Source organism: Dendrobates tinctorius, unplaced genomic scaffold (assembly GCF_039654945.1).
Source record: "Dendrobates tinctorius isolate UK_male_01 unplaced genomic scaffold, ASM3965494v1 ptg000016l, whole genome shotgun sequence".
Classification (NCBI taxonomy): Eukaryota; Metazoa; Chordata; class Amphibia; order Anura; family Dendrobatidae; genus Dendrobates; species Dendrobates tinctorius.
The window spans coordinates 11,878,824-11,900,971 of record NW_027361684.1 but is presented as its reverse complement, the minus strand read 5'-3'; the positions used below and the strand labels follow the sequence as shown (position 1 = coordinate 11,900,971).

At 44.0% G+C, this 22,148-nt stretch overlaps 1 protein-coding gene across 1 annotated transcript in view; it reads left to right on the top strand.

Annotated features, from left to right (window-relative positions):
- The window catches only part of TAOK1 (TAO kinase 1), a 161,332-nt gene that overhangs the window by 97,862 nt on the left and 41,322 nt on the right, over window positions 1-22,148 (top strand). The window lies entirely within an intron of this gene.

Sequence of the window (22,148 nt, the reverse complement as noted above, 5' to 3'; positions counted from 1 at the left end):
GTTAAAAGTTGACCAGTGATTTCTCATTTTTACAACAAAATTTACAAAACCATTTTTTTAGGGACCACATCATATTTAAAGTCATTTTGAGGGGTGTACATGACAGAAAATACCCAAAAGTGGCACCATTCTAAACACTAGACCCCTCAAGGTGCTCAAAACCACATTCAAGAAGTTTATTAACCCTTTAAGTGCTTCACAGGAACTAAAGCAATGTGAAAGGAAAAAATTAATATTTAACTTTTTTTTGCAAAAAATTTACTTCAGAACCAATTTTTTTTATTTTCACAAGTGTTAAAAGAAAAAATCAACCACAAAATTTGTTGTACAATTTCTCCTGAATACGTCGATACCCTATATGTGGGGGTAAACCACTATTTCAGCACACGGCAGAGCTCGCAAGGGATGGAGCGCCGTTTGACTTTTTCAACGCAGAATTGGCTGGAATTGAGATCGGATGCCATGTTGCGTTCGGAGAGCCCTTAATGTGCCTAAACAGTGGAAACCTCCAACAAGTGACCCCATTTTGGAAACTAGACCCATTAAGGAAGTTATCTAGATGTGTGGTGAGCACTTTGAACCCCCAAGGGCTTCACAGAAGTTTATAACGTAGAGCCGTGAAAATAAGAAACCCGCACAGTTGTTATGCGATTTGTCCTGAGTACGCCGATACCCCATATGTGGGGGGGAACCACTGTTTGGGCGCATGGGAGAGCTCGGAAGGGAAGGAGTGCCATTTTGGAATGCAGACTTTGATGGAATGGTCTGCGGGCATCATGTTGCGCTTGCAGAGCCCCTGATGGGCCTAAACAGTGGAAACCCCCCACAAGTGACCCCATTTTGGAAATTAGACCCCCTAATGAACTTATCTAGATGTGTGGTGAGCACTTTGAACCCCCAAGCGCTTCACAAAAGTTTATAAACGCAGAGCCGTGAAAATAAAGTCTTTTTTTATTTCCACAAAAGTGATTTTTTTAGACCCCAATTTTTAGACCCCCAAAGTTGGCAAATAGTGGAAACCCCTCAATTCTTGCTCCAACCCTAACCCCAACACACCCCTAATCCCAAATCCTAATTCTAACCCTAATTCTAGTTCGCCCTAACCCTAATTCTAACCCTAGTCGTAACCCGAGCCCTAACCCTAGCCCAACCCTAACCCTAGCCCAACCCTAGCCCAACCCTAACCCTACCCTAACCCTAACCCTACCCCTAACCCTAATGGAAAACTGAAAAAAAAATATATTTTCTTTATTTCATTATATTGGTCTATATAAGGGAGTGATAAACAGGGGGGGTTATGTACTATTTTTTTTATTTTGATCACTATGATCGTTTATCATAGTGATCAAAATAATGAATGGAATCTGCCAGCCGGAGCCGGCAGATTCCCGGCGGGCGCCCGCCATTTTCAAGATGGCGGCGCCCATCGGAGGATGCCGGCGGGACGTGGGACCACCGGGAGGGGACGGAGGGCCACGGAGAGGTACCGGGGGGATCAGGGACCCTATTTAAATGTAAAATCGCGGGTTTTTTTTTTTTTTTTTGCGGTCACCGTTATAGGGTTAATAACGGCGATCGAAAAAGCGGGGGTCGGTAAAAACCGACCGATTCATGTTCTCTGGGGTCTCGGCTACCCCTGGCAGCCGAGACCCCTGAGAAAATCCGACACTGGGGGGCGCTATTCACTTAAATCACAGCGCCGTGAATTAACGGCGCTGTGGTTTTAGTACCCTTAATTACCGCCGTTAAAAGGCGTATCGGCGGTCGTTAAGGGGTTAAGAGAATGCATAGCTTGGCAGCGTTTATATGGGGCTCATCTAGACCTAAAGTAAATATCGGTACCCTGCAGAGGCCCAAGAGGCAGGGTGGATATGCGGTTCCTGACCTATTATCTGGCTGGCCATTTACGATATTTAAAACATTGGCTGCTCCACGACAGGCTCAATAATGCAGAGGCTCATCGAATTCATTTTCTGGGAGGGTGCACACCATGGGTGGTATTGGAGGGTTCATACAGAACACCTGGGGGTCTGCTGTTTGCGCAAAGTCTGGCAATACAGATTTGGCGGGAAAGTAAACATACTTTAAAATTTTCTGATCAGATTGGGGAGATTCAGATATGGGATAATCCTGAATTTTCCCATCTTCAGAATTTGCAGGATCCAGGTTTCTGGAAGCAAAATGGTATAACAACATTCAATCAGATTTTTGAAAATCAAATTTTATTATCATTCGAACAACTTCATATTAAATTTGGAATTCCTCATAGAGAGTTTTATAGATATCTGCAGCTGAGGCATGCTATAGCATCTCAGTTCCCACTTCCCAGGATGCGTATATCTAAATATCCACTAATAGGAATATTGTCCAGTCAAGGGCCTACGGGTATGATCTCATCTTTATACACCTTTCTGTTAAATTACAAAATTGCCTCCACCCAATTGGCTGTGGAAGGAAAATGGAGGCACCTAATCCCCTCTATCACCGATGACCAGTGGTGTGACGCACTGGAGGTGCATACGACGGTGTCTCCAGCGGCAAATAACAAATCCAATTATAAATGCTACACCAATCGTATTTAACCCCGTGCAAACTATATAAATTCGGCAGAAGAGTAAATGATGAATGTCATAGATGCGGGGAGGTGGGAGCAGATTTTTGGCATCTCATTTGGGATTGTAGAATTATGGGAATATATTGGAAGGACATAATTTTTACACTAGAAAGGATAATTGGTATACCAATAGAATGCAGCCCAGTGATGTGTGTATAGGGTGTGGTGGACGAAGAAATGTGGACTCATTATGACAGAATATTTCTCAGTGAGGTTCTGTTTCTCGCTAGGAAAGCGATCGCATTGAGATGGATGGAGGGAAGGTCTCCTTCGGTCAATCAGTGAAAAAAATTGGTGAATAATATAATTCCATATAAGAAAATTCTATACAGGAACAGGGGATGTCCTTGGAAGTTTCTTAAAATTTGGGAAAGGTGGTGTGACTCGCCCTTGACACAACTGGCTCCTGATGCCATAATTTCCTCAACTATGAGATATAACCCTTGAAGTGTCTCTTTTGCAGTGCATAAATGTGACTCAGGAATATTTGCTTATTTGCTTATCATAACCCAAATTGCTGCAAACTTAGAACCCTAATTAAGAATCCCCTGATTGTGATGCAATGCTGTTGAGAATTTAACACATTATGCTTAATGTTCTTTTTCATCTGTGTTGTTCGTCTATTTTATTATTGAAAGTATACTTCTATAACTGATGTTGTGGCTAATGATTAAGTGGATTAATCTGCTTTCTTTGCACTGCAATGTCACATGTTTGTCATATTATTTTGTGGAATCTTTCAATAAAAAGAGTTTGAAAAAAATTTTTTAGATAGTTAGATCGTACCTGCAAATTTAATCATAGGGGTGTGCTTCATTTCGTTCAGTCACGGTTGTCACCGCTTACGCAATTTGAATGATGTTCCCGAGGTTGCACCGACGTCACTCGAGTACGCTTTGAAAAATCTCGCACTTGCGCAGTGTATCGTGGAGCCGTGCTTGTACGGTGTCAATCGGGGAGCTGCGCATGCTCCGTGTTGAGCGGCTTAGGCCGCACACAGTGAAGCTGGTACTACACACAGCTTGACTGCGCAAGCTGGGGAACTGCTCGTCACAGCGCATGCGCGGGGAGCCACTGACTAAATGAGCAAAAAAAAGAGAAATTAATCCAGCTCACCGCACTGCCTTGCTGGTAGGATCCAGATCCTGCGCACGGATTTGACTAGGCAGTCAATCAATAATAGGAAAGAAAAAAGAAGTTCCAGCGCCAGGAATGGAAAATTAAAAATCCATTTTATTGTGCCATTGCATATTAAAATTCCAGCAGGTACAGCATATCTGTCGGATGACTACAGAACAACGTGTTTCGACGCCTCAGGTCTTAATCATGTTCTGACATTAAATGCAACCAACTTCCTTTTGTTGGATTCTCCCACCTGAAAAAATCAGAAGCACATGTGTGGACTGCTCCAAAGCAGCTCCTGCTATGGTAATTGTGGGAGTACCAAACAAAGTAGGGAAAAAAAAAAAAAAAAAGTCAGTGTAGACAACACAACATAAACGACATACATATTTTGAAAGGGAGATATATATATACTCCTGATGTAAGGTAACAAAGATGAATATAAAGAATAATTCCAATGACATATTCCAAAATACATATCACATATTCAAATCCTATACATAATATTCTATAATTATACCACAATGGGGAAAGAGAAAAAAAAAAAAAAACACCTATTCCCCTTTTTTCCTCCTTTCTCTTCTTTTCTTCCTCTTTCCCTCTTTTCTTATCTCTTTTCCTCTACCAAGAATGGATCCCAAATTAAGAGGGCCCCAATCAAAAATAAAAAGCAATCAATATATATATTACCACCCCTAAATGGAAGAATGGAACGAACATATTCAATAATGCAATATAAGATCTTGTCGACTATTCATTCCATCCGGATATCTTGTGCCCAGGGTGAAGATCCAGAAGGATTCCCTATTCAAGAGTTTCCTTCTGTGGTCTCCACCCCGAATCGGTCTGTGCACCTGTTCTATTCCCATGAAATGAAAGCCGCTAACATCCCCTTTGTGAACTGTGGCAAAATGCTTTGATACTGCAGAAACCGCAACAGCATTGTGATTAGACACATCTGAGAGATGCCTCCTGATTCTAACCTTCAAGGGTCCCGTGGTGCAACCAGTGTATTGAATATTACAAATATTGCATGTTATTAAATATACATTATAAGAAGAATTACAATTTATTAAGTTTTTAATGGTAAATGTTTTTTTATTTACTATAGAAAAAAATGTTTTTCCTTTTTGTACAAAATTACAGGTTTTACATCTAGCTGCACCACATTTTTAAAAACCCTTTAGTGTGATCCAGGAGGATCCCTCCGTCTGGCCACTGTCACTTGTAAAAAGACTAGGGGAAAGAATAGTACTAAGTGTAGGTGCCCGTTTAGCAACATACCTAATACTATTCTGAATCACCTGTTTTAAAATAGGATCCTCATTAAGAATTGGTAAGTATTTTTTCACAATACTAGTAACAGTATTAAACTGATTACTATAATTGGTTGAAAAGACAATATTGTTATTAGATTTATTTTTCATATAAGATGATTTATGTTTAAACAATAAGTCTTCCCTGTTGATGTCGCTTACAATTGATTTAACTCTATTGAGAATCCAAGGACGATACCCCCTCTTGGAAAGCCTATTACAAACCTGACTTTCTTCCCTATTATAATCACTGGATTGGGAACAGTTTCGTTTTGTTCGAATCAATTCTCCTACCGGAATATTATTCTTGGTCTGTGCCGCAATGGCAGGAATCTGCCGTTAAAATGGAATTAGTGGCAGTAGGTTTGCGGTAAGGGGTAATTATGACAACATCCGAATCACTAATAGATAGGGTGACATCCAGAAAATTCATTGTAGTCAAATGATGAGAGGTAAATTTTAAGTTAAATTCATTAGTATTCAAATATGAAACAAACCCCTGTATACTATCCTCTGGACCACACCAAATCATCAGCAGATCATCCAGATATCTGCCATACCATAGCAGACATTTGGAAAATGGGTTCTCATCCGAATATAGGAAATCCTCCTCCCACCTCGCCATAACAATATTTGCAAGGGAGGGGGAGAAGCGAGCTCCCATACTAACTCCTCTGCACTGCAAATAAAAAATTTTATCAAAAGAAAAATAATTGTGCTTTAGGAGAAAATCAATACATGAGACTATAAAATCTTTTAAAAAGGTGTCATAGTCACTAAATCTGTCTAGATGTTGAGATAGACAGCGTAATGCAACATTATGAGGTATAGATGGATATAAAGAAATTACGTCGCATGAGAGCCAAGAGTAATAGGATTTCCAACAAAAATTGTCCAGAGCTTTAACAACCTCTTTGGTATCCCTGATATAACCTGGTATATCAAGAATCAAAGGTTGAAGAAAATGATCTATCCAGCCTCCCAAATTCTCCCCCAATGAGCCAATGCCTGAAACTATTGGTCTCAGTGGGGGAGGAAATACATTTTTATGAACTTTTGGGAGACAATGGTAAATCGGAACCACAGGGTTTTTATTAAATAAAAAATCCTTAGTTTTCTCATTAATAGCACCCACACAGACCCCCTCCTCTAGACATTTCAACAATAAATTATTATAATGTCTAGTGGGGTCCTGATCTAACTCTATGTAGGTGTCTACATCTTGTAGGTCCTGAAGTATCAATTTTTTATATAGACCTGAGTTCAATAGTACAATGCCCCCCCCCCTTGTCAGCTTCCCTGATTATAAGATCAGGGTTAAGTTTTAACTCTTTCAGGGCTAATCTTTCCCTGTGTGTTAAATTATCTTTAGGTGGGACCATTGTATCATTCAACTCTATGAGTTCAGTAACAACAAGTTCCTGGAACAAATCCAGTATTGGGGGTCGTGATTGTACTGGTTAATATTCCCGATTAGAAAGTACAGGTTGGGTAAACATAGTAGGTTTAATTGAGGCAGTATCACAATTAGCAGAAAGGAGTCTGAGATCCATTATGGCCTTCTGTTCACAAAAGGAAAAAAAAGTGTTATTACAATTAGGAGTGACTATATCAGCATTAGCATTGACATCAAGATCCTGTGGGGAAATCCCATTGTTATTATCAAAAAAATGACGTTTTAATGTAATGTTACGTGCAAATTTATTCAAGTCCAAAATAGTCTGAAAAATGTTGAAATTTATATTAGGGGCAAATCCCAAACCCCTACTCAGCAAGGAAATCTGCTCTTCAGATAGCACTTAGCTGGACAAATTCCACGGGAAGAGTTAATGTCTCTGATGTTGGTGATATACAGGAAAAGCATTGTTTCTCGTTCGCCTTATTGGGGGACACAGAGACCATGGGTGTATGCTGCTGCCACTAGGAGGCTGACACTATGCACAAAAAAAGGTTAGCTCCTCCTCCGCAGTGTACACCCCACCGACCGGCAGGAAGTTCCTCAGTTTAGCTTAGTGTCAGTAGGAGGTGGACACGGGTCTTTCATTAGACTCATATCTACCTCGATGTGCGTCGTTCCTTTTCAGGTTCCAGGAGGGATACAGTGTGAAGAGTCACAACTGTACTCCCACAAAGAGGCTATGAGTACGGCGTGTACTGCCACCCCGTATCCTCTTAGTTCTCCGGGCGGACCACAGGCTGAGCACAGGTGTCGTGCCAGCGAAAACAGATGGTCCTTGCCCCCCGCCTCCCACCCACTCGCCCACCAGAGCCTGTCGGTTGGACGAGGCGCGAATACGTAGAAGATGAGCAGACAGCGTGGGATATAGAAGGTACCTTTATTGGAGCGCCGGAACATAAAGCCACAAGATGACCCGGGAGCGGCGCCAAAGTAGCGCCGCAGATTCTCGCACTGCTCGCGCCGTCCGACGGTCGCCGCATCCCTTTTTGGCCCCGGCGGCGGTGCGGGCCTTCTTCACCCCACCGCCGGTATTCTTGTGAGGGTTGCGTCTGGGAGCAGGGCTATGGCGGCGTCTCCTTTAGGGGCGGACGCGGCTGCGTCGCAATTCTTCCGCGCCGCCCCGTGCTGACAGGCGGCCACCGTTTCAAATTTAGTCCCCGGCTTCAGTTTGGGCCTTCGCGCCCGTCGCAGCCACGCCCCCCGTTCATTATAGGCCGGCTGCGCTCCCGCCCGTTCCTAAGCCCTCCCACCGCCTCTCTAGTCTTGTGGCTGGGAAGGGGGAGGAGGCGGTTCTTCCCTCTGGTGCAGGCGGCTAGCTCCGCCTTCTTACACAGAGACCGCGCTTTTTGATTCCTCACATCAGGCTACCGCCATCTTTGCAGCCTGACAGCCGGAGACTACAGCAGATGCCATCTTTCTGGGACACCGGACCGTGAGTAGTTCTGCAACTGCAGGCTGACACCCTACCCTGCCTTGCTGTCCCCCAACCCTCCAGCACTTCCGCAGGTTTTTTTCGCATGCTCCTCTTGCAATCGCAAGTTCCCCTCTGCCGGGATTGCAGCAATCCCGTTCAGCAGGATGCCGTCCAGGAGCCATCTACTGCGCCACGTGAAATCGAACCCCCTATTCCTGGCTGGACCTCGTCCCTTTCACAATCTGTGGCAGACCTCACCAGGGTGTCTCAGTCCCTAGTTGACCGTTCTTGATAAGTTGCCCCTGGACACTTCTGCAGGGTCCAGCAGGTCGCAAGACGTTCCATCTGAGCCAGCTAGCAGATGCCGCGAAAGGCCCAGGCAGGATCCACGGCTGGAATCCTCTCCTGGTCTCTCATCGGCACCTAGTCCTTCCCAGCAGTCGCCCTCCCGTGCCTCCTCACCCGAGTCAGGTGAAGCGTTCTCGGATATGTCCTCTGAAGGGATTTTAGTGCTGGATTCTGACCAGGACGCGGACATGAAGGTTACGGTACAGAACCTCATTGCTGCGATTAACCACACCTTCGAAATATCTGACTCCCCTGCGAAATCCTCAGATCAGGAGGTTTCGTTCAGACGGGCACAAACACCATCCAGGGTATTCGCCTTCCACTCTGAGTTTGGCAAGATCCTTGCCAGGGAAAGAGAAAATCCGTCCAGGCGATTTCAAAGAGGGAAGCGTCTCGGCGTGCTGTATCCGTTGGCTAAAGAGCTCTCTGACAACTGGTCTGCTTCCCTGTCGGTGGACGCACCCGTGTCCAGACTTTCTAATAACACGGTTCTCCCGCTTTCAGGTGTAGCGTCACTAAAGGATTCTAATGATAGAATTATAGAATCCTTGGCAAAGTCAGCATTTGCGGCGGCTGCAGCGGCGCTATGTCCAGTCTTTGCCTCATCTTGGGTGGCAAAGGCCATAGCCACTTGGGCAGAGGATCTCCGTAAGGGCATCCTAGATAAGGCCCAACCAGAGCAATTGACCGATCTGGCCAACCAGATTTCCCATGCAGGGGATTATCTGCTTTCTGCTTCCTTGGATGCCGCGTCTCGTGCTGTTCAGGCGTCAAGCAACGTTGTGGCAATCCGACGTACAATTTTGCTCAAGGCTTGGCAGGCGGACTTGTCTTCTAAAAAGTATCTTACCAATCTCCCTTTTCAGGGAGCGCGTCTCTTTGGGTCCCAGCTGGACCAGATTATTAAGGATGCCACTGGAGGCACGAGTTCTCTCCTCCCTCAGTCCAAACCTCGCAGACCCCCGCCAAGGCGTCAATTTCGGCCCTTTCGGGCTTACCGCCGCTTCAATACGGCAGAGAACTTCTCTAACCAACAAAGACCACAGGTACGCCAGGATAGAAAGACTGTGTCCTTCAGACCCACTCCCTCCTGGCGATCTTACTCCTCCCAGGGCAGACCCTCCAGGTCCAGATCTGGACGGTCCACGTCAGCATGACTGTCAACGAACTCCCGAGGGGCCCTCCCAATTGGGAGGTCGACTCCGTTTCTTCAGGGATACCTGGCTGGCCTCAGTAGAGGACGCTTGGGTCAGGGAGCTTGTATCTTCAGGGTACAAGATAGTTCATTTCTCGTCCACGGGATCGCTTCTTCGAGTCCCGTCCTCCAAAAGATCCAGCCTTAGCTCCGGGGTTCTTGCATCCATCGCCTCTCTCCTCAGTTCCGGGGTGATTGTGCCCGTTCCTGAATCAGAACGTTTCACAGGGTTTTCTTCAAACCTGTTCGTCGTGCCGAACAAAGGCGGGACAGTTCGCCCCATCTTGGACCTCAAATTACTCAACAGGAGAGCCCGACTGCGTCATTTTCGAATGGAGTTTCTTCGGTTAATCGCTTCCATGGAGACGCAGGAGTTCATGTGTTCAATAGACATTCAAGATGCCTATCTACATGTTCCCATATTCTCCGGGCATCAGAAATTCCTGCGATTCGCCAGGAACATTATCAATTTTGTGCCCTGCCGTTCGGTCTTGCCACCGCACCCAGAGCATTTACAGAGATCATGGCGGCGATGATGGCCTGGTGGAGAATCGGAGGTCTTGTTGTTTTTCCGTACCTCGACAACATTATGATCAAAGCTCCATCCTTTCGTCAAGCTCGCCAAAGTCTTACCTGACCAATTTCGGAGTGGCTCATCAACGAAAAGAAGTCCTGTCTTGTCCCGACACAACGTCTTGTGTTTCTGGGTCTATTGTTCGACACTCGTCGATCGAGGGTTTTTCTCCCTCAAGAGAAAATTGGCTCCCTGCAACGGGATTTACGATCGCGGCAGCTCATGAGACTTCCATCTCTCCGGACGACCATCAAAGTCCTGGGAAAGATGGTGGCGGCAACAGAGGCCATCCCCTTTGCCCAATTTCACTCCAGACCTCTCCAACTCGCCATCCTATCCCGGTGGAACAGATCTGTCCTTTCCCTGGATCGCCCATTTCGTCTTTCAAACCATGTCAAGCAGTCCCTCAATTGGTGGCTGACGTCTCCTCTCATCTCCCTAGGACGGTCATTCCTCCCCTTTCACTGGCAGATTGTGACAACGGATGCCACCCTCCTCGGCTGGGGGGGCAGTGTTCCGCAATCACACTGTTCAGGGTCGTTGGTCAACTCAGGAGTCAGCCCTGCCATTCAACGTCCTCGAGATACGAGCGATTTATCTGTCTCTCGTTCACTGGGAGAGACTTCTCAGGGGACTGCCTATCCGGATTCAGACAGACAATGCCATGGTGGTGGCATATGTCACGCACCAGGGAGGGACGCGTAGTGTCTCAGCCCTGGCAGAAATGTCCAAGATTCTTCATTGGGCGGAGGCTTCAGTCCCGGCAATATCCGCGGTACACATTCCCGGCGTGGACAATTGGGCCGCCGATTTCTCAGCCGCGAGGATCTCGCGGCGGGAGAGTAGTCCCTACATCCGGGAGTATTTCTTCAACTTGCCGTCGTGGGGAACCCCGGACGTAGATCTGCTAGCTTCTCGCCTCAACAGAAAAGTTCCACAGTTTGTATCCAGGGCTCGAGATCCTCTCGCGGTGGGCGCCGACGCTCTGGCCATTCCTTGGTCACAGTTCGAGCTCCCCTACCGGTTTCCTCCCCTGCCTCTTCTTCCCAGGCGGCTGAAGAAAATCAAGGCGGAAGGAATTTCAGTCCTCCTCTTTGTCCCGAATTGGCCCAGTAGGGATTGGTTCGCGGACATCGCCAACCTTCTCGCGGACGCCCTCTGGAAGCTTCCAGACTGAGCAGATCTGCTGTCTCAAGGTCCGATTTGCCACCCCAATTCTCGGCCGCTCAATTTAACGGCGTGGCTGTTGAGGCCGAGGTTTTGCAACGATCAGGATTTTCCGATCGAGTTATTCATACCATGATCCGAGCCAGGAAGCCATAGTCTTCCAAGATTTATTGCCGTTCTTGGAAGAACTATTTCACTTGGTCATCAATGACATTCCGCCCATGTGTTTTTTTTCGCTCCCTTCTGTCCTGGCGTTCCTTCAAGCGGGGCTGGATGCGGGTCTTGTCCTCAGCTCTTTAAAGGGTCAAGTGTCGGCGCTGTCCATTTTATTTCGGAAGACGTTGGCTCCCGTCCTCAGGTTAAAACCTTCCGTCAAGGTGTGGCTCACATGGTTCCTCCGTTCCGAGCGCCCGTAGATCCATGGAATCTTAATCTGGTTCTCGAGGTTCTGCAAGGTCCTTCCTTTAAACCTCTCTGGGATGTTTCCCTTTCTCTCCTTTCGTGGAAAGTAGCCTTTCTGGCAGCCATCACCTCCATCCGGCGCGTGTCGGAATCGGCGGCCCTCTCTTGCCGCTCTCTTGGTACTCTACCAGGACAAGGTAGTTCTGCGGCCTTCGCCCTCTTTCCTTCCTAAGATTGTGTCCACTTTCCACCTGAATGAGGACATTGTTCTCCCGTCCTTTTGTCCGGGTCCAGCTCACCCTCGGGAGCGGTCCTTGAACAAGCTGGACTTGGTCAGGGCGATGAATGTCTACCTAACTAGGATGACTTCTTGCGGAAGACAGATTCTTTCTTCATCATTCCAGATGGGGCGCGGAAAGGTCACCCGGCCTCCAAAGCTACTATTGCTCGCTGGATCAGATTGGCAATTTTGGAGGCCTACCGGGTCAAACAACGAGTGGTCCCTCCGGGAATTAGAGCGCACTCTACCCGGGCAGTGGGTGCCTCCTAGGCGGTACGTCACAGAGCTTCCGCGCTGTAGCTTTGCGAAGCTGCAACCTGGTCATCGGTTCACACGTTTGTAAAATTCTACAAGGTCCATACCTACGCTTCGGCAGATGCCAGCCTAGGTAGAAGGATCCTGCAGGCTGCGGTAGTGAGTCCGCTGGCCTGATGGAAGTTTGTTTTTCCCACCCCAGGGACTGCTTTGGGACGTCCCATGGTCTCTGTGTCCCCCAATAAGGCGAACGAGAAAACAGGATTTTTGGGTGGCTTACCGTAAAATCTGTTTCTCGGAGCCTTCATTGGGGGACACAGCACCCTCCCATGTTCTACAACTCTTGTTATTATGTTGGTTGGTTTGAGTTGTCTGTTCTGTTTTCAATCTATTCTGTTACTTCTCCTACTGCTTTCTCACTAACTGAGGAACTTCCTGCCGGTCGGTGGGGTGTACACTGCGGAGGAGGAGCTAACCTTTTTTTGTGCATAGTGTCAGCCTCCTAGTGGCAGCAACATACACCCATGGTCTCTGTGTCCCCCAATGAAGGCTCCGAGAAACAGATTTTACGGTAAGCAACCCAAAAATCCTGTTTTCTGATGTTTCCTACCCGCTCTTCTGGTACGTTTTTTGACTTTTTTTGGAACACTTGTGCTGGATTCTTGTTTTTATATTGTTTAGATCTTGTAGTGATGCCTGATATATTTAATGAGGAGTTGGAAAGATAAGTTGCTCCATCTGAAATGGAGGGCAGAGATGTATCACCTGTAGAGTCAGAGTTGTCAAAGTTGACTCGATTAAAACTGGAGTGACGTCTCCTTCTAATAATCGATCTGGGTTTATAATTCCAGGTGTAAATCTCATTTTTGGTATAGTCTGTGGAGTCTCTCATAAACTTCTTTTTAATATCTATAATATTACTCTCCAATTTTGACAATTTAGTTTGTATTTTGTCATAGGAGGTTTTATATGAGTCCAAGTTGTTATATTTCTTGAGAGAGTCCTTTATATTAAGTATGTTAGACTTTGTCTGTACCAATTCCTCCTGTTTAACAATTAGATGCATCAACTTAATGGAACAGTCACTTAATATATTATTCCAGTTTGTAATGAACTCAGTGTTGTATTTAGTAGTGGGAAATTTTCTTAAACGTAAACCTCTAGGTATCATACCTTTGTCAATGTATGTCTTTAAAGAGGTAAAGTCCCACCATATCTTGAGTTCTTTGACCATGTTCCGTTCAAGATCCAGCATGTGTTCTTGAAATAAGTCCTGTTCAGATGATGGCAATGCCTTTTCCGTTGCATTAAAAATTGATGCCAATTTGGAAAGTCTATTGGTATATTCATCTTGATCCATAAAAGAATCTACACCAGGTTCCGACCTTTAGATGTTAAAAATATGCAATTCCAATATAACAAAATCCTCAGTCGGGAGCACAGGTTTCAAAGCCAATATAAATAAAAAAAGAGAAATTAATCCAGCTCACCGCACTGCCTTGCTGGTAGGATCCAGATCCTGCGCACGGATTTGACTAGGCAGTCAATCAATAATAGGAAAGAAAAAAGAAGTTCCAGCGCCAGGAATGGAAAATTAAAAAATCCATTTTATTGTGCCATTGCATATTAAAATTCCAGCAGGTACAGCATATCTGTCGGATGACTACAGAACAACGCGTTTCGACGCCTCAGGTCTTAATCATGTTCTGACATTAAATGCAACCAACTTCCTTTTGTTGGATTCTCCCACCTGAAAAAAATCAGAAGCACATGTGTGGACTGCTCCAAAGCAGCTCCTGCTCTGGTAATTGTGGGAGTACCAAACAAAGTAGGAAAAAAAAAAAACAGTCAGTGTAGACAACACAACATAAACGACATACATATTTTAAAAGGGAGATATATGTACTCCTGATGTAAGGTAACAAAGATGAATATAAAGAATAATTCCAATGACATATTCCAAAATACATATCACATATTCAAATCCTATACATAATATTCTATAATTATACCACAATGGAGAAAGAAAAAAAAAAAGAAAAAATAATTACTCCTTACCGCAAACCTACTGCCACTAATTCCATTTTAACGGCAGATTCCTGCCATGCGGCACAGACCAAGAATAATATTCCGGTAGGAGAATTGATTCGAACAAAACGAAACTGTTCCCAATCCAGTGATTATAATAGGGAAGAAAGTCAGGTTTGTAATAGGCTTTCCAAGAGGGGGTATCGTCCTTGGATTCTCAATAGAGCTAAATCAATTGTAAGCGACATCAACAGGGAAGACTTATTGTTTAAACATAAATCATCTTATATGAAAAATAAATCTAATAACAATATTGTCTTTTCAACCAATTATAGTAATCAGTTTAATACTGTTACTAGTATTGTGAAAAAATACTTACCAATTCTTAATGAGGATCCTATTTTAAAACAGGTGATTCAGAATAGTATTAGGTATGTTGCTAAACGGGCACCTACACTTAGTACTATTCTTTCCCCTAGTCTTTTTACAAGTGACAGTGGCCAGACGGAGGGATCCTCCTGGATCACACTAAAGGGTTTTTACAAATGTGGTGCAGCTAGATGTAAAACCTGTAATTTTGTACAAAAAGGAAAAACATTTTTTTCTATAGTAAATAAAAAAACATTTACCATTAAAAACTTAATAAATTGTAATTCTTCTTATATTGTATATTTAATAACATGCAATATTTGTAATATTCAATACACTGGTTGCACCACGGGACCCTTGAAGGTTAGAATCAGGAGGCATCTCTCAGATGTGTCTAATCACAATGCTGTTGCGGTTTCTGCAGTATCAAAGCATTTTGCCACAGTTCACAAAGGGGATGTTAGCGGCTTTCATTTCATGGGAATAGAACAGGTGCACAGACCGATTCGGGGTGGAGACCACAGAAGGAAACTCTTGAATAGGGAATCCTTCTGGATCTTCACCCTGGGCACAAGATATCCGGATGGAATGAATAGTCGACAAGATCTTATATTGCATTATTGAATATGTTCGTTCCATTCTTCCATTTAGGGGTGGTAATATTATATATATTGATTGCTTTTTATTTTTGATTGGGGCCCTCTTAATTTGGGATCCATTCTTGGTAGAGGAAAAGAGATAAGAAAAGAGGGAAAGAGGAAGAAAAGAAGAGAAAGGAGGAAAAAAGGGGAATAGGTGTTTTTTTTTTTTTTTTCTCTTTCCCCATTGTGGTATAATTATAGAATATTATGTATAGGATTTGAATATGTGATATGTATTTTGGAATATGTCATTGGAATTATTCTTTATATTCATCTTTGTTACCTTACATTAGGAGTATATATATCTCCCTTTTAAAATATGTATGTCGTTTATGTTGTGTTGTCTACACTGACTGTTTTTTTTTTTTTTTTCTACTTTGTTTGGTACTCCCACAATTACCATAGCAGGAGCTGCTTTGGAGCAGTCCACACATGTGCTTCTGATTTTTTTCAGGTGGGAGAATCCAACAAAAGGAAGTTGGTTGCATTTAATGTCAGAACATGATTAAGACCTGAGGCGTCGAAACGCGTTGTTCTGTAGTCATCCGACAGATATGCTGTACCTGCTGGAATTTTAATATGCAATGGCACAATAAAATGGATTTTTAATTTTCCATTCCTGGCGCTGGAACTTCTTTTTTCTTTCCGACTAAATGAGCAGGTACGATCTAACTATATAAAGTGCTTTATGCACGAGATTACAGTGCCATTTTTAATAGAAAAAAATGTTTGTGATACACATTGCATCACTAAAAACACTGGTGATAGTTTAGATGCTAAAAATGGCAAGAGATTCCCTTTAAATGTGAAAGGTTGCTCAGAGTGCAAACAAAGCAATAAAAGAAAATAAGTTCTATAAACTAAATGATCCCAACTATAGAACAATGTAACACAGTAGTAAATGTATAAATAAAGACAGTTCAGATTTGAACAGAGCCCTTTCTCATCAGTGTCGGAGGTATATACAAATCCTACCCACTGTATAGGAAAGCACAATTTGCTCATACATGATGGAGCTATGGGGACACTCTATTGGCCTCAGTCGGTTGAATGGATTGTCTATGGATACATTCATTAGGTATAATTTTGGTTTTGTTTTGTTTTTTTAAACATTTTTCTATTTTTTGTCTAACACAGTGCAAAAATTAGTACATTATAAATCCTTTTCATAGGGTCTTCCTACATCAGCTGGTATGCGGAGATGAGAATACCCGCATATAATGGGACGCCAGTGCTGGCCGGATTTGTTAGTTCCAGAACTCCTGTGGAAGTGACTTGTTAGTTACCGAAAGAGCAACCGCTAATATACGGCTATTCGCGTCTCAGCTAGACATGACTAAGATGAGAATACCTATTTGTAAATCTGCAGCAAAAAAGTGTACCTCCCAGTGGTCTAGGCTGTGACTGATCACATTGGCAGGTCTTTAAATGTGGGAAAGGTTCTTTAAATGTTTTACTAGCGCTCTGCAAGTACAGCCGTGTAAATCCCAAGTCCTCGGCTATAAACTGCACAGTTCATTCCTGGAATCTTGTCAGGAACCAGAATTAGGCTGAACATATAATACCTTCTATGCAACCTCGGTCTAAGAACATGTGTGGCATTTTATTTTTCTTGGTCCTGACAGTGGCCACCACCTAGTAACTAATGCTCAGTAACAGTCTCAACTGAACTATGATGCATGTGCTGCCAGCAAACTATCCTTTTCCCGGAGCTGTCATGATGTCAGAAGAATGTCATCTTAAAATTGTGATTTCTATACAGCACTGTGCAAAAGCTTTAGGCAGGTGTGGGAAAAAATGCTACCAAGTAAGAATACGCTGTTAAGCTTATCAATTGAAGTGAATATACAATAGAGAAATCTTAATCATGTCAATATTTGATGTGACCACCCTTTATTTTCAAAGCAGCATGAACTCTTCTAAGTACAGTTTGCACACAGTTTTTGTGTGATCTCGCCAGGGAGGTTGTTCTAAACATCTTGGAGAACTGACCATCCATCATATGTGTTTGTAGGCTTGCTCAAATCCTTCTGTCACTTCATGTATTCCCAGACAGATTCGATAAGACCAGGCTCTGTGGGGATCAGATCCTCACTTCAAAGACTCCTAGTTCTTTTTACTCTGAAGATAGTTCTTGATGACGTTTGGCTGTATTTTTGTAGTCGTTGTCCTGCTGGAGAATAAATTTGAAGCCATTTAGATTCCTTATGGAATTTCTTGATGGGTAATGATCTGCCTGTGTTTCTTTGCATTGAGAATACCATTACTCCCCCAACTCTATTTGTAAAAATGCAGCCCCACATTTGCAAGGCACCTCAACCATGCTTCACTGATGCAGATGCTCATTTATTGTACCACGCTTCAGGCTTTTGGTGAACAAAATGCTTTCTTTTAGGCTATGTGCACACGTGTGGAATGCTTTCTTTTAGGCTATGTGCACACGTGTGGAATTCCGGAATTCCATTCCGCAGGAAATATGCGAGAAATCCGCATTTTAAATTCCCGCGTATTTTCTGTGGAAAAACTAGCGATTTGCAAGCGTAATTAGCTTGCAGAATACTAGCGTTTTCCAAGCAATCTGTAGCATCGCTTGGAAAACTGATTGACAGGTTGGTCACACTTATCAAACATAGTGTTTGACTAGTGTGACCAACTTTTTACTATTGAGGCTGCCTATGCAGCATCAGTAGTAAAAAGATATAAAGTTTAAAATAGTAAAAAAAAAAAAAAAAAAATCGTGTTTTTCTCACCTTCCGGCGTCCCGCGCAGTGTTCCCCTTCATCGCGATGCTCCCGCTAGTCCCTTTCCCAGGGATGCCTTGCGACAATGACCTTAGATGACGTCGCGATCTCGCAACGTCATCATAGGTCATTGTTGCAAGGCATGCCTGTGAATGGGAGTTGCCGGGAGCATCGCTGAGGCCTGCTGACGCTGCGAGGACCGCCGGAAGGTGAGAATAACACGATTTTTCATTTTATCATTTTTTTTTTAACAGGGATATAGTACCCAGGGCCTGGAGGAGAGTCTCCTCTCCTCCAGACCGTGGTTACCATCCGCAAATGTACCGCTACTTTTCGCATGGTGGGCACAGCCATATGCAAAGTAAGCGGAACAATGCATTGCTATGTGTGCTGATTTTCCCCGCGATTCTGCACAAACATGCTGCGTATTTTTCCGCGATGCAGTTCCGCCGCGGAAAAATATATATACAGCATTAGCACATGTGCGAAATGCCATAGGATTGCATGGGATGCTTTTTTTTTGCGACACAGTTGCGCGTTTAAAAACACCACGGAAACACAAAAGCTACGTGTGAACTTGGCCTTACTGCCAAGTATTAAACATTTTGCAGAAATGATCCAGCTGAAGTGCTCCGATTTATTGAGTGCTGTTCAGACAACAGAACATTGTTTACGCGTTTCTGGCTAGACGCCCTTAATCATAACAACTAGTGAATGTTGTTATGATTAAGGGTAAGTGCACACGTTGCAGAAAATTTCTGCACAAAAACCTGAATCCCTTCCCAGAAACCGCACCTATTTTTCAGCGGCGGTTTTTGTGCGTTTTTTGCGCGGTTTTGATGCGTTTTTTACCGCAGCGGTTTCTAAAAGCATGGAAGAAGCCTAAACCGCGGAAAAAAACGCAAAATTAATGTGCATGCTGCGGTTTTTACCGCGATGCGGTTTTTTCGCGGTAAAAAACGCATCAATGTGCACAAAAAGTGCAAAATGCATAGAAATGACTGTGCACCTTATTTTTAGCGGTTTTATAGCAGTTTTATAGTGAAAACCGCGGTAAAAACCGCTAAAAAAACGCTGTGTGTGAACACGGCCTAAGGGCGTCTAGCCAGAAACGCGTAAACAATGTTCTGTTGTCTGAACAGCACTCAATAAATCACCAGAGCACTTCAGCTGGATCATTTCTTCTTTTATTGCTGCTGTGCGGCCAGGGCAGGGCCGGATCCGAGTCTGAGGTGCGGTGAGGTCAGACGTGGGTGAGCTGGTCTTTCAAACCAATTTCACATTTTGCCTCATTGCAGAGAAATAAGCTGCAGATTTTCTATACCCCAGTTCTTATGTTTTCTTGCACAGTTGAGTCACTTGATCTTGTTTTCATGTCAATTGGATGGTTTTTGTCTGCAATTTTTTCATGAAGACATTCTAGCCAGACTTGAAATAGGTGGGTGTAGCTGGGTCCCCCTGGATGCTGCCAGTTATGAGCCGATGACAGTGCTTGACATCTTCTCGTTTTCAAAAGAAGTAAAGATCACGTGTCTCATCTGCTGCAGTAACCTTCCCTATCTCTACTGTCCTAAACATAACCTTTTTGCTTTTTTAAAAGAGCTTCAACATCACACCCTGAAACCCCAGTGTGGTTTGAAGTCTTTCTCTGGGTGAGACCTTGCTCATTCAGTAGAACTACCCTGTTTCTTGTTACTTTGCTTAGTCTTCCAATGGTTTAAGACCGGTGACCTAAAACGAGAACAAAATCCTGGAAGTAATGATATGGTACTCATGGAGCCCTGATCTCAACATCATGTCACAGAAGAAGTAGTAAGCAGGCTCCTTGCATCTTCTCGCCCAACCACTTGCACCAGTGACCCATTTCCGTCACATCTACTCCAGTCCCTTTCCCCTGCTGTCACCACTCACCTAACTAAAATAACTAACCTCTCTCTCTCTTCTGGTATCTTTCCCTCCTCATTTAAGCATGCCATCATACACCCACTACTTAAAAAACCATCCCTCGACCAAAACTGTGCCGCTAACTATAGACCTGTCTCTAATCTTCCCTTCATCTCTAAACTCCTGGAACGCCTGGTCCACTCCCTTCTGATCCGCTATCTCTCTGATAACTCTCTTCTCGACCCTCTCCGATCCGGTTTCCGCTTTTTACACTCTACTGAAACTGCCCTCACTAAAGTCTCTAATGATCTTCTAACAGCTAAATCTAATGGTCACTACTACATGCTAATTCTCTTGGATCTCTGCAGCATTCGACACTGTGGGTCATCAGCTCCTCCTCACTATTCTTCGCTCCATCGGCATCAGGGACACTGTTCTCTCCTGGTTTTCCTCCTATCTCTCTGACCGCTCCTTTACTGTATATTTTGCTGGCTCCTCTTCCTCTCATCTTCCACTTACTGTTGGGGTTCCTCATGGCTCGGTTCTAGGCCCCCTCCTCTTCTCTTTGTATAATGCACCTATTGGTCAAACAATCAGTAGATTTGGTTTCCAGTACCATCTCTATGCTGATGACACCCAATTATACGCTTCCTCTCCTGACCTCACGCCTGCCTTTTTAGAAAACACCAGCGATTGTCTAAACGCTGTGTCTAACATCATGTCCTCATTATATCTGAAACTGAACCTGTCAAAGACTGAACTCCTTGTGTTTCCTCCCTCTACTGATGTACCTATACCCGACACTGCCATTTCTGTGTGTGGTTCCACTATTACTCCCCAGCAACATGCCCGCTGTCTTGGGGTCATACTTGACTCCGAGCTTTCCTTTGCCCCCCACATCCGATCATTGGCTCGTTCTTGTTATCTGCATCTCAAAAACATTTCTAGAATTCGATCTTTCCTTACCTTTGACTCCTCAAAAACTCTTTACTGTTTCTCTTTTTCATTCTCGTCCAGACTATTGTAACTCTCTTCTGATCGGTCTCCCTTTTACCAAACTTTCCCCCTCCAATCTGTCTTGAATGCTGCAGCCAGGATCATATTCCTCGCCAATCATTACACTGATGCTTCTATCTTGTTCCAGTCCTTACACTGGCTACCCATCCACTCCAGAATCCAGTACAAACTTGTTACCCTCACCAACAAAGCTCTCCATGGCTCAGCACAACCCTACATCTCCTCCCTCGTTTCAGTCTACCACCCTACCCGCACCCTCCGTTCTGCTGGTGACCTGAGGTTAGCATCCTCAATAATCAGAACCTCCCACTCCCATCTCCAAGACTTTACACGTGCTGCACCAATTCTTTGGAATGCACTTTCCAGGTCAATATGATTAGTCCCCAATCCCCATAATTTTAAGCGTGCCCTGAAAACGCTTTTATTCAGATTGGCCTACCGCCTCAACACATTAACCTAACTATCCCTGTGTGGCACAGCCAAAAGTTTTACCATAACCACGTTCCCCGCATCATGTTCCCACATGCTTTATGCATCCGTTAGCCCTCTGTGTCTGTACTGATACACACTTAACATTATGGCTGGTCCATACAATCAGGGCAACTGTTACCACCCACCTTTTGTGTCTCCCTTTTTCCTCAGAGACTGTAAGCTTGCGAGCAGGGCCCTCATTCCTCTTGGTATCTGTTATGATCTATGTGATTATTGTTATGCTGTAATGTCTATCGTCTGTACAAGTCCCCTCTGAAATGTAAAGTGCTGTGGAATATGTCAGCGCTATAGAAATAGTTTATTATTATTATGCAGAATGTCTGGGATAATATGAAGAAGCAGAAGGGTTTGCACAAGTATACAAAAAGTTTGGAGCCACCTGCCTGCTGAGTTTCTTAAAAAATTTAGTGTAAAGCTACATGTCACACTTCGTGTGAGTATTACCATCTAAGAGAAACGGACCAATTTTTTTTTTCCCTTCTCATGCGTCATCCTAGTTGTTTGTTTTTTTTGTTTTTTTTCTCATCCCCTTTTTTCTCTGAAGCAGATACTGTCTGAAGCTGTTTTTTCTTTCTGTTCCATAGACTCAACAATGTATCAGGTAAAATAGGATGAATCGCTGAAATACAGTGTATGTTTTGCTAGTTTCATCCTTGTCTCACAGATCCACGTAAACTTTAAGAGCAGCTTTGGATTTGCAAAATCTGATCAGCAGAAGACATGTTCGAAGCCTCCTGGACCGGAGACACTGACCCATTTTTAAAACTGAAGTGTGTATAACCGTGTGAAACTTTATGGGTCAGGTTGCCATATAAGAAAAGAACGGACAG